This window comes from Mobula birostris, chromosome 25 (genome assembly GCF_030028105.1).
Source record: "Mobula birostris isolate sMobBir1 chromosome 25, sMobBir1.hap1, whole genome shotgun sequence".
Taxonomy (NCBI): Eukaryota; Metazoa; Chordata; class Chondrichthyes; order Myliobatiformes; family Myliobatidae; genus Mobula; species Mobula birostris.
Window position 1 is genome coordinate 38049871 of NC_092394.1, and position 13749 is coordinate 38063619.

General features: G+C 41.2%; 1 protein-coding gene across 6 annotated transcripts in view; it reads left to right on the forward strand.

The window, feature by feature from the left end:
* Positions 1-13749, forward strand: part of mtmr4 (myotubularin related protein 4) — a 121248-nt gene that overhangs the window by 31174 nt on the left and 76325 nt on the right. The gene's annotated exons all lie outside the window — the stretch shown is intronic.

Sequence of the window (13749 nt, forward strand, 5' to 3'; positions counted from 1 at the left end):
ATCTCTCTTTCCTTTAAGGCTAGAAATTTATGTATTTGTCTGAAAGTTAAGTGGGTGGAGCTAAAGGAGAGCAACACAACAATGCAGCTGGTCAGTAGCCTGTATTCAGTTCTGACCTGTAGTGCTGTCTGTGTGAGTTTGCAAGTTCTCCCTGTGAGTACAGGTTTTTCTTCCCATGTGCTCTGGTTTTCTTCATCCCAAAGATATGTTGTTTGGTAGGAATTAAATTAACTTTATTACTTGCATCCTTCATATAGATGAGTAAAACTCTTTTGTTATGTCTCCACCTAAATGTTTAAGGTATAATTTGTAGTAATTTATAATAAATAGTATGGACAACAGGATAGTCAATATAACATAGAAAAACAGTTGTGTCAGCATGAATTAATCATTCTGATGGCCTAGTGGAAGAAGTTGTCCCGGAGCCTGTTGATCCTGGCTTTTGTGCTGCGGTACCATTTCCCGGATGGTAGCAGCCGGAACTGTTTGTGGTTGGGGTGACTCAGGACCCCAGTGGTTCTTCGGGCCCTTTTTGTACATCGTCTCTGTAAGTGTCCTGAACAGTGGGAAGTTCACATCTATGGATGCGCTGGCTGTCCGCACCACTCTCTGCAGAGTCCTGCGATTGAGGGAAGTACAGTTCCCATACCAGCCAGTGATGTAGCCAGTCAGGATGCTCTCAATTCTGCCTGTGTAGAAAGTTCTTGGGATTTGGGAGCCCATACCAAACTTCTTCAACTGTCTGAGGTGAAAGAGGTGCTGTTGTGCCTTTTTTTTAACCACACAGCCGGTATGTACAGACCACATGAGGTCCTCAGTGATGTTTACGCCGAGGAACTTAAAGCTGTTCACCTGCTGTACCCCAGATCCATTGATGCCAATAGGGGCTAGCCTGTCTGCATTTCGCCCTGTAGTCCACAACCAGCTTTTGTTTTTGTGACATTGAGGGAGAGGTTGTTTTCTTGACACCACTGTCAGGGTGATGACTTCTCTGTAGGATGCCTCATTATTATTTGAGATTAGGCCAATCAATGTAGCGTCATCATCAAATTTAAAAAGCAGATTAGAGCTGTGGGTGCCGACACAGTCATGGGTATAGAGAGACTAAAGGAGGGGGCTTGGGACACAGCCCCTGAGGGACACCTGTGTTGAGGGTAATAGGAGCAGAAGTGAGGGAGCCCAGTCTTACCACCTGCTGGCAATCTGACAGGAAGTCCAGGATCCAGCTATACAAGCAGGGTGAAGGCTGAGGTCTCTGAGCTTCTTGTTGAGCCTGGAGGGAATGATGGTGTTGAATGCTGAACTGTAGTCCAAGAACAGCATTCTCAGGTAAGCATCCTTCTCCAGATGTGTAAGGATGGTGTGCAGAGCTGTGCTATTGTGTCATGTGTTGATCAGTTGTGTTGGTAGGCGAATTGTAGGGGGTCCAGTGTGGGTGATAGCATACTGCAGATGTAGTCCTTGACCCGCCTTTCAAAGCATTTGCTGTTATTGAGGTGAGTGTGACAGGACGCCAGTCGTTCAGACATGTTATCTTGGTCTGTATAGGTATCGGAACAATGGTGAATGTTTTGAAGCAAGAGGGCACTCTGCACTGGGAGAGGGAGAGATTAAAAATGTTTGTAAACACACCCGCCAGTTGTGCAGTGCACACTCTGAGTACCCATCCTGGGATGCCACTAAATTGCTCATAGTTTGTGTGAATGATGGATCCTGGAGCAAATTTATTGGTATAGGGAGGGAATAAAATGGGATTAGTGAAAGTGACTGCTTCATTATTAGCATGGATTCTGGGCCAAAGGGCCTGTCTCTCTTGAATGACTTAATGTTAAGCAGAAGGAGGAGGGGAAAAATGAAAGATGGGCAAAGGACAGCAAGTTAATGTTGCTGACTTAAGCTTTAGCAACTTGGGGAGTTTGCACAGTTTCCTCATGACTCTGTGAGTTTGTGCCAGGGCTACAAGTAAATGAGGAGAAGTGTAATTGATTTAATGAGTTGCCCTGTTGGAATATAAGTGGGTCAACTAACTTTATGTATTAATTAAAAATATATAAATATGTACTGTAAGCACCATTCTGACATGCAAAGCAATAACTTGTGTCAACTTAAAATTAAGAATGGTCAAAATTAGGAGGAGCAGATCTAAGTTTGGGTACATAATGCTGCGATCAAACCAAACATCAGTCTGAAAGGTGCTTTGAGCTTCAGGAGGTCAGGGATTTCCATTGATTTTGAATGACACAAAGCACATTTTGCAATCTGTAACAAAACAATTGGTCATTTGGCTTTAAATAATCATAACTTGTAGGAAAGCAAATGCCTAATGTTTGAAGGACAGTAATGACTTTGAAATCTTATAATTTTGTGTTACAAATGGAGCTAAGACTCGTGGCGTAAAATGCATTTTAAGAGATGAGCTAGTGTATAATGAAAAGGCGTAAGCAACAATTGCTGCATCTGCAGTGAACAAAGAACTTCATACAAAATTAACTCACTGGCTGCTTTCATATTCAGATGAATAGACTAGTCAAAAATTAAAATAAGCCTTTCTGAAGATGGAGATAAAAACCTTTCCACAAACACTTAAACCATTCAATTATTTTTTTTTCCAGACTAGTTGGTCTTTTCCAGCTTTGTGCTCGTTTCTAACAACAGTATTCATGCAGTATTTATCTTGTCCATTTTTCAATTTGTATACCGTTTTATTTGCAAAGTGTTTCATATGCCATTATGTTGTCTACTTGTTCAGTTCTCTGTAGCTTCAAATTCATACTTTAATTCCACTACATATCATAGTTTTGTACCACTGGTAATTTGTATAATAGACATACCACGACTCTATTGAAATATTCTGATTACAGGAAGGAAAATGGACTTGCACTTTGTAGATTCCAAGTCAAGAAATTAAATGTTTTGTTACTTTTGTTCTTATTTTGATGCATTGTTTCCATTGAAAATAAAGGTGAAGTAGTGGAAAAACTGTTAAATGGAATCCACATTGGAATTGAACGGGCAGAGCTAAATAATTGGAGAGGGTTTTGGGGGGAAAAAAAAAAACAGGATAAAACTAAGTGGGCATTATCTTTTGATGTGAAAGTACATAAGTTTTTAAATTGATTTCAAGCATGCAAAACAAAAATCCAAAGAAAGCTAAATTTGGGTTATTTGGCTTTTGTATATTTGCCAGTATGGGAGTTTACCAAATCACCTGTGTGATCAGGTTAGTTTGTATGTTAGTTTTGATGCGCAAATGATACAGGGCATTAGTCTCCATATTGTGTTAGTGATTTGAAGCAAAATAAACCCTCGTAGAAACGGCTTTATCATGTCATCAGAACAGAATTTTGTTTTGATGTTTAGAAGATTGCATTCTTCATATTCTTGGACTGTTGCTTCAAAGTTTAAAAGTTGATTGTGTTTGATTTCTTATGTGCAGCAGAAGTCATGTTAAGCCACTGCAAACTTCACTATGTATACATGAATCATTTAATATTCTGCAGAGGGTTGTGCTTATTTACAATCCAGTAAATTCATTTGAAAGTAACCTTATTGCAGGAATGTGCCAGTTGCTTTCTGAGATGTGTTCACATTCAGAAGTGGTTACCTAGAGTCTATACATTCAACTAGTTTGCACTTTGAGCAAACTTAGATTGATGTTGATCAGAAGTAGCCACAGAATCAGTGAAACCTTCACCGGTAGCTTCTGCACAAAAATGAAACAATTCAGTTAACTATTTAATTCAGGAGATTCATGAGATTTGGCTATTCGAGCAGTCAGTGAAATGGTAGCCTTTTTTATGGTCTGGGGGCTGTGGTCCAGATGAATGTTGATGGAACTAGGCAGAATATGGTTTTGTGTGGACAAGATGGGCAAAAGGGCCTGTTTCTATGCTGTAGCGTTCAATGACTGATTCTAAATTGAGTGTCACCTTGGTGCACCAAATGTGCATGTCTGCATTAAGATTAAATATAGTACGTAAAAGATTTGTGAAATCAGATATGTTAACCACAGATTCACGTACTGAAAAGAGACAAGTGCATTCCTGTCAGGATCTGCATGTGTGGTGCTGTTAAGTGAGTCAGGTTTGAAGGTATCTCCCCATGGCAGCTACCTCACAGCTGCTGAGAGAGCTGCCTTGGAAGTATTGGAAAACCTGAAGGACTGTCGTCTCCTTTGTTTGGCCTGCTTGACACTTGACCCATGAGTTTTCCTAAGCCAATGTAAGAGCAAGCTGAGAAAGGGGCCCATTGAATGCAACATACAGCTAAGAAGTAATCTGAACAAAGAAGTTGTTATCAGTGAATGGAGCACCAGTAAATCGATGGAAATGATGTAGACTATTAAAAGATGCAGTATGCAAGACATTAATATTACATGATAGACCATTTTAATTAGTTTTCCTTTTCTGAATCCTGTGTGATGCCCCTTTATTTCAGTGAGCAAACAGTAAAGACAGTAGGCTTTGAAGACAAAGCGCTTTGAAGCACGTGCAACTGAAGATGGGCAAATGCTAGCTGCCTGAAGAGGATTTGTGTAGATAAACCAATAAACTGAAGCAACACACACAATGCTGGAGGAACTCAGCAGGCTAGGCAGCATCTAGGAAAAGGGTACAGGTGACGTTTCAAGGCGAAGGGTTTTGGCCTGAAACTTCGAGTATATTCTTTATTTAGATGCTGCCCGGCCTGCTGAGTTCCTCCAGCATTTTGTGTGTGTTGCTCGGATTTTCAGCATCTGCAGATTTTTTCTCTTGTTTGTGAATATGCTGATGTGCAGGATTTTCACCTGGGGTGACCAGTTCCATTGTCAAACATAGGTTAAATTGATTTGGCTTTTAGATGAGCTTAACATTTGTTTTCATGATGAGGCCTTCCACTCCAAGATATGAGATGTCATCCTTTTTTAGAAGAAGGGTTTTTCTTTCTCTCTCTCTTCTCTCTCGCTCTCTCTTCCCCCCCCCCCCCTATTGACAGAGCCTCACCTATATCTCTATTTTCTGCACTTAACTCTCCTCTTTTCCCCCCCCCCCCCGTCAAGACAGGGATAAAATTCCCTTTGCCCATACCCATCATCCCACCAGCTTGCACATCGTTATTCACTCTTTCTGCTATAATATGATCCCATTACCAGTCACATCTTGCCCTCCCTAACCTTTCTGCAGAGATCACTTTCTCTTTGACTTGCAGATCCACTCATCCCTCTTCACCCATCACCCCTCCCCTTCGCAGACACTTTCCCCTGTAACCTGTAAGGGTTATCAACTGTCCTTGCGCTATACTCACCACCATTACTTTCTGTGCTCTTGTATGTTGCCTCCTGTACATCTGTAAAACTGGGTGACTGATTTGCTGAGCAACTGTGCTCCATCCACTGTGGCTGTCTGGATCTCCTGGTTTCCAAGCTATTGGGATTGTTCACTCGTCGAAACTTGAAGCTGTCAACCTCAGCATGTTTGATGTAGCAGGAGCATATGGTCTGCCCACCCTACCCTGCACCCCCCCTTCCTGAAGTCAATTACCTGTATTTTGTTTGCTGACATTGAGGGAAAGATTGTTGTGACGCCGTAGTACTAGGCTGTCTGTCTCCTTACTGTGCTCTGACTCATCGTTATTTGAGATGCAGCCCACTATGAAAATGTCATCTGCAAACTTGTAGGTGGAATTAGAGCAGAATCGGGTCACAGTCATGACTATGCAGGGAGTAGTAGAGTAGGGAGATGACACAACCTGGTGAGCACCAGTGTTCAGAATAATCGTGGTGGAGGTGTTGCTGCCTTCCTTGCTGATTGTGGTCAGGAAGTCAAGGACCCATTTGCAGAGGGAAGTGTTGATTTCTGGGTCTGGAGTTTGCTTGTAATTGCAGTATTGAAGGAAGACTAGTAGGTCAAACAATTGAGCTAGGTGTCTTTGCTCCAGAGGTAAATGTAGGGCTTTGAGATGGCACTTGCCATACACCTGTTTCGGTTGTTGGACAAGTAGCACTGGGTCAAAGTAGTCTGAAAGGCTGGAACGAGTGCATGTCACGACCAGCCTCTCAAAGTACTTCATGATGGTTGATGTCAAACCACTAGGTGGTAATCAGTAAAGAGATAGAGGGGAACTGTTTGAAATTTGAGAATTTGATGTGATTATAAGGTTGGAGACTGCCCAGGTGAAAGTCAGGGTGGTGTAAAGGTCCTAACTTTAGAAAGGACACCTTAAATGTAATCGAGTCTCTATTGTATGAACAATGTATTTTTAAAGTGAAGCTACTTGCCAATCTCTTTGACACCAATGTCCAGGGAGAGCTGGCTGATTAGAGAGAGAGAGAGAGAGATATAGATAAGCTTTATGGTAGAGAATGGAGGATGATGGTAGAAGGTTGCTTCTCAGACTGGAGATCTATGACTGGTGTGTGTCAGGTACACTGGGCTCATTTATCATCTATAATCAATAATTTGGATAAGAATGCTCACAAAGCATGTTTAGTAAATAACACGAAGATAGGTGCCATATTGAACAATGAAGGTTTTTGAAAAATTGTTTTTGAATCTAGATTTAAAAATAGATTGGCCAAGGAATGGCGTATGGACTTTAATTCAGATAAGTCGAGGTTTTGCAGTTTGTAAAGTCAAATCCAGGAAGGACTTTTACAATTGATATAAGACCCTGGGGGTGTTGAAGAACAAAAGGACCTTGGAATATAAGTACAAGGATCACTGAAAGACAGAACTGTAAAAAGGGGCCTTTTAGCACACTGGCCTTATCAGGTTATTATAAAAGTTGGGAGGTCATGGTTGCCATGGAACCAAAATAGAATGCGGAAAAGATTTGCAAGGGTACAGCCAGGACTTGGACTGGGTTACGGGGAGAGGTTGGATAGGCTAGGACTTTCTTTCTTGGAGCATTGAAGACGGAGAGGTGATCATACGTAGGTGTATGAAATCATGTGTTGGGTGTATCTAGGGTGAATGCACTCAATCTTTTTTTCACAGTTGGGGTATCAAGAACTCGAGTATATACCTTAAATGGGGAAGGGAAAGATTTTAGAATTTGAGGGATAATTTTTTTTTTTTTTTTTTTTTTTTTTTTACAAAGGATGGTATAGTATAGCACAATACAGAGGTTTCACCCCATGATGTTGTGCCAACCTTGCTTTAACTCTATAAGATCTCTTACTGTAAGGTCAATCTAACACTTACCTCTCACAAAACCCTCTATTTCCCATTCATCCACGTGCCCTTCCAAGAGTCTTTTAAATGCCCCTAATGTATCTGCATTGCATACATTTGCAGATTCTGTGTATTAGAAAAAACACCTGGCATCCTTGTACTTTCCTCCAATCACTTTAAAATTTTGCCCCTTCACATTAACCATTTCTGCCCTAGGGAAAAAAAGGTCTCTGGCTATCCATTCTCTGTTCCTCTTATCATTTTTATGTGGAATGAACTGCTGTTGGAAATGGTTGAAGCAGGTACAGAGACTGCAAGACAGGTTACATGGATTGGAAAGGTTTAGGAGGTTATATTCCAAATGCTGGCAAATGGGACTGGTTTGGATATGGCATCTTGGTTGGCATTGGCCAGATTGGCACAAAAGGGCTGTTTCCATGCTGCATGACTATGATTATTAAAGGAAAGTTTTGAAAAATAAGATCCATCCAGCACTCCATTCTGCTGCGAAAAGCCATGCTGTGATTTCTGTTTCCTGTTTTTGTACTTGACTAGCTCTTGTCCAGTTAGCTGGAGTGAATTGGAGTGAAAGGTCACAATTGCATTACAAAGGGGATTCTCCACTCAAATTATTTAGCATACTCTACCTCCACACGTTAAATTACATGGTTTGCTGAAGAAAGTCTAAAAGGATTTAACTGAACTTGTTAGTAGGATGAACAATTATTTTAAGTGAGGATAAATCCGGCTTGTTTGCCTGCATTTGCTGAAGAATGCACTTTGATTCTGTTGCACTAAGATCCACTGTGAAGATGCACCTTCCCAAACTTGAGAAGTCATGACACGTGTTTTTTTGAGACTGTTTAGCTCTGGTTCAAACGAATAATTCCTTGGTGGCAACCAGCCAGTGTCACCCACGGATAATCCTTAGTTGGGCTGTGTGGTTTACTATAACAGGTGACGTTATCCACCAGTCTGCCAGGGAACCTTATTCGAAGGCTGGGAGTACATTGCCGCCTTCTGGAAGAGCTGGTGTAGTTGTATACAAGTAAACAACATTCCATAAGACAAAGGAGTAGAATTAAGCTGTTTGGCGTATTGAATCTGCTCTGCCATTCACTCATGACTGATCCTTTTCTCCTGCTCGGCCCCACTCCCCAGCCTTCTCCCCGTAACCTTTGATGCCGCGGCCAATCAGGAACCCATCAATGACCGCCTTAAACACACCCAATGACCTGGCCTCCATGGCTGCCTGTGGTAAGAAATTCTACAACTTCACCACCCTCTGGCTAAAGAAATGTATCTGCGTCTGTTTTAAATGGATGCCCCTCTATTGTGTATCTGTGTCCTTTTGTCCTCCACTCCCTCCACCATGGGAAACATTCTCTCCACATCTACTCTGTCTAGGCCTTTCAACATTCGAATAGTTTCAATGGAATCCTCTTTTCCACCCCCCCCCCCCACATTCTCTTCCAAATTCCACCAACTACAGACCCAGAGTCATCAAACACTCAAACACTCCTCGTATGATAACCCTTTCATTCCTGGAATCATCCTTGCGAACCTCCACTGAACTCCCTCCATTGCCAGCATATCTTTTCTTAGATGAGGAGCCCAAAACTGTTCAGTACTCAAGGTGAGACCTCAGCATCACATCCCTGCTCTTGTATTTTGAACCTCTTGAAATGAATGCTAACATTGCATTTGCCTTCCTCACCACTGACTCAACCTGTAAGTTAACCTTTTTAGGGTGTTCTGTACAAGGACTCCCAGGTCCCTTTGTATCTCAGATTTTGATTTTTCTCCCCATCCAGCAAATACTCTGCACATTTATTTCTACTACCAAAGTTCACGACTGTGCATTTTCCAACACTGTTTCATTTGCCACTCTTTTACCCATTCTCCTATTCTGTCTAAGTCCTCCTGCAGCCTTCCTGTTTCCTCAACACTACCTGTCCCTCCAACAATCTTCATATTATCTGCTGACTTGGTTACAAAGCTATCTTTTCAATCATCTAAATCATTGATAAACAGCATAAAAGTAAGTGGTCCCAACACTGCCCCCTGTGGAACACACTAGTCACTGGCAGCCAACCAAAAAAGGACTCTTTATTCCCACTCGCTGCCTCCTACCAATTCAGCCAATGCTCTAAACATGCTAGTAATTTTCCTGTAATAGCATGGGCTCTTAACTTGGTGAGCAACCTTGTGTGGCACCATGTCAAAGCCCTTCTAAAAATGCAAATATACAACATCCACTGCAATCCCTTTGTCTATCCTACTTGTAGTCTTCTCAAAGAATTCCAACAGTTTCATTAGGCAAGACTTTCCCTGAAGGAAACCATGCTACTTTACCCTATCTTGTCCTGTGTCACCAAGTACTCCATAACCTCATCCTTAACAATTGACTATCTTCCCAACTACTGAGGTCAGGCTGACTGGTTTATAACTTCCTTTCTGCTGTCTCCCTCCTTTCTTAGAGTGGAATGGCATTTGCAATTTTCCAGGCTTCTGGCACCATACCAGAGTCCAATGATTTTTGAAAGATCATTACTAATGCCTCCAGAATCTCTACCATTACCTCTTTCAGAACCCTAGGGTGCAGTTCATCTGGTCTGGGTGACTTGTGTACACTTGGGTCTTTCAGCTTTGAGTGCCTTCTGTCTTGTAATAGCTGCACTTGCTTCTCCTCTCATGCTTTCAACACCTGGCACATTGCTTAAATGTCTTCCACAGTGAAGACTGATGCAAAATGCTCATTTAGTTTATCTGCCATCTCCTTGACCCCCGTTATTATCACTCCGGCCTCATTTTCTGTGTGATCCTCCATCCACTTTCATTTCTCTTTTTTTATATACTTGAAAACTTTTTCTATCCACCTTGGTATTGCTTGCTTTCATATTTCATCTTTTCCCTCCTAATGATTATTTTAGTTGCTTTCTGTAGGTTTTTATAAGCTTCCCTCTCCTCTAGCTTCCTGCTATTTTTTTTTTTTGCTTTGTATGCTTTTACATTAACTTTGACTTCATTTGTCAGCCACACTTTTACTATTCTGCCATTTGAGTATTTCTTTGTTTTTGGAATATATCTATCCTGCACCTTCCTCATTTTCCCAGAAACTCAAGCCATTGTTGCTCTGCTGCCATCCCTGCCAACATCTCCTTCCAATTTACTTTAGCCAACTCCTCTGTTGCCACTGTAATTTCCTTTATTCCACTGAAATGCTGCTGTGTCAGACTTTACTTTCCCCTTGTCAAATTTCAAGTTGAACTCAATCGTATTGTGATCATTGAGCTTACTTTAAGCTCCCTAATCATCTCCAGTTCATTACGTAACACCAAATCCAGTGTAGCTGATCCCCTAGTAGGCTCAATGACAAACTGCTTTAAAAAGCCATCTCGTAGGCATTCAACAAATTCACTCTTGAGATCCATTACCAACCTGATTTTCTCAATCTACCTGCATGTTAAAATCTCCCATGACTATCATAAAATTGCCCTTTTGACATACCTTTTCTATTTCTTGTAATCTGTAGTCCACATCCCAGTTACTATTTGGAGGCCTATATACAATAGCCATTAGGCCCTATACCCCTTGCAGTTTCTTAACTCAACTCCAGGTTTCAGCATCTTCTGGTCTCATGTCACATTTTTCAAATAACTTGATGACATTCTTTACCAGCAGAGCCATGCTGCCTCTTCTGCCTACCTTCCTATTCCTCTGATGCAATGTGTAACCTTGGACATTCATCTCCCAACTACAACCATCCTTCAGCCACGACTCAGTAATGGCCACAACATCATACCTGACAATCTGTAAAAGTGTAACAAGATCATCCACCTTATTTCTTATACTCCATGCATTGAGATATAACAATTTGAATACTGTATTTGCTACCCTTTTTGATTCTGCATCCCTAATGCGCTGATACGCACCCTGCTGGCTACAGTGTTGTCCTATAATATGCCCGCCCTTCCTGACAGTCTGACTGCACACTATCTTTGTTTTTTACAACCTGTCCTATCCTGAGTCTTTGCTCCATCCTATCCCCCTGCCAAATTAGTTTAAACCCTCTGCAACAGCTCTAACAAATGTCCCTGCAAGAATATTAGTCCCCCTCAGGTTCAGGTGTACAAGTCATACCTCCTCCAGAAGAGATCCCAGTGATCCAAGACCCTGAAGCCCTGCCCTGACCCCTGCACCAGCTTCCCAGCCACACGTTTATCTGCCAGTACATGCTGTTTCTATCCTTACTGGCATGTGGCACAGGTAGCAATCCAGAAATTACTACCCTGTCACTCATAGTAGGAAGAGAGGTTGCAAAATACAGGTAGTGGAGTATTGAATTGGAGGTCTTCAGTAATGTCAGCTAGAATCATAGAAAAGTACAGCTTAGAAACAGGCACTTTAACCCATCCAGTCATGCCAAACTATTAAACTTCCTATTCCCATTGACTATGGCCCTCCATACGTCTATCATCCATGTACCTGTCCAAACTTCTCTCAAATTTAAATTGAGCTTGCATGTACCACTTGTGCTGGCAGCTCATTCCACACTCTCAATCATCTGAGTGAAGAACTCTCCCCTCGTGTTCCCCTTAAATTTTTCATCTTTCATCCTTAACCCATGACCTTTTGGTTGTTGTCCTACCCAGCATTGGTGGAAAAAGCCTGTTGCAGCTACTTCTGAACTAGTGTGTCACAATGCATGTCACCTGCTTTTTTAAAAATTGATATTGCAGAATTTTGTGACAGTTTTAGAAAATTTTAAAGCCATTTTAATACCAACAATGTGAGATGAGAAATTTTTATCTTTATCTGTGATCCTATGCTCACTTAAGCGGTGATTTGAAAATGCATTGTCTTGTCACATGCAAGGGAAAACAGACAATGACAGGGTAATGAAAAATTAATTGACAATGCATTAAAAAGGGTTAACATTTTTTTTGTAAAAGTGGAGGAAAAGGATGGGGATGTCGAAGAGAAAATAATTAGCAACATGGAGAACTTGGTTCTTGTATTTTCGTGCTATCTAGATAGTGAACTGCCTGTACTAGCATGTCTAGCCCTTTCTTTTGTACATTCTTAAGAAACTTGCATGTAGGTACTTGTCCCCTTAGAATACTGTTTACTTTTTAACATGGTAGTGGTCTTTGGGTGCATCACAGCAGCACAGTGGCATAGTGCTGAGTGCAATGCTTTACAGTGCCAGCGTTCATTGATCAGGGTTCAATTCCTGACACTGTCTAAGGAGTTTGTATGTTCGCCCTGTAACCCTGAGGAAACCCACGTGGTACTCCGGTTTCCTTCCATGTTCCAAAGATGTATGGGTTAGGGTTAGTGAGTTGTAGGTGTGCTATTTTGGTGTCAGAATGTGGTGACATTTGTGGGCTGCTGCCAGCACAATCCTCAGACTGTGGGCATAGACGCAAACAATGCATCTCACTGTATGTTTCAATATACATGTGAGAGATAAAGTTAATAATCACTTTATTCGAGCTACTAAATACATAAGCTTGGTTAAGACATGGCATTCATTTCATGGGTATCTTCTGGCAACCTGCCTGAGCCAATTGTCTTCACATGTTAGTTGAGAGAAGCTGTTTGATTTTGGAGCCAGTGTCAAAATTGTATTTGAAATGTGCATTGGATGGAAGCTGTATTGTGCCCTCATATTTTCATGTAAGCAAATAATTAGTGAATCAGATGCCCAACTACTAGATGCAAAGATTTGAGAAATATCATACATTTTTAAGCTTTTTTTTAAAAAAAAAAACACACAGTTCTTAATGAATATTCAGGCACTTTATTGACTTCATTTTACTTACACACTTTACCACATTAATTGGTTGTTGCATCTGGTATTCTTTGGGGCAGCAGTGGAAGAAAATAGAATTGACCTTGTGGTTTGCTTCAGTCCATCCCCATTACTAATATGAATGTCTTTAATTAGAATCAGATTTGTAATCATTGATTATTTTTGAAATTTGTTTTGCAACAGCAGAACAGTGCAAATTATTGTAAGTTACAATATAAACAAATAGTGCAGAGGATGAAGAATGTGGTGGTCATAGACTGTTTGCACATTGAGTGTGTCTTCAGGCTCCTGTACCTACTTCCTTATGGCAGTAATGTGAAAAGAGCATGTCCTGAATGGTGAGGGTCATTAATGATGGATGTTGCTTTCTTAAGGCAACACCTCTTGGAGAGGGCCTTGATGGCCCTCTGTGCCTGTGATGGAACTGGCACTATTTACAATCTCTTAAGGTCTCTTCCGATCCTATGCTTTGGAGGCTTCATACAGGGTATGCTACAGCCAGTCAGGATGCTTTCCAGTGTACATCTGTAGAAATTTGCAAAAGTCTTTGGTGAGACATCACTGAAAGTTGCCATTGTTTTTCTGAATGCAACTTTCCATTGGGTATTATGTATGCACACTCGAGTGATAGCATCATTGAAATGGTTTCAGTAGTATTGGCATGATGAATTCATGTTTGCAAAATTGGCTGTTTTTCTATCTTCACATTTGCATCTATTACTGCAAGTCTTAAGCTTTTTTGGAAGGTGCTCTTGTCATTAAATTCTGCAAGAAAATACT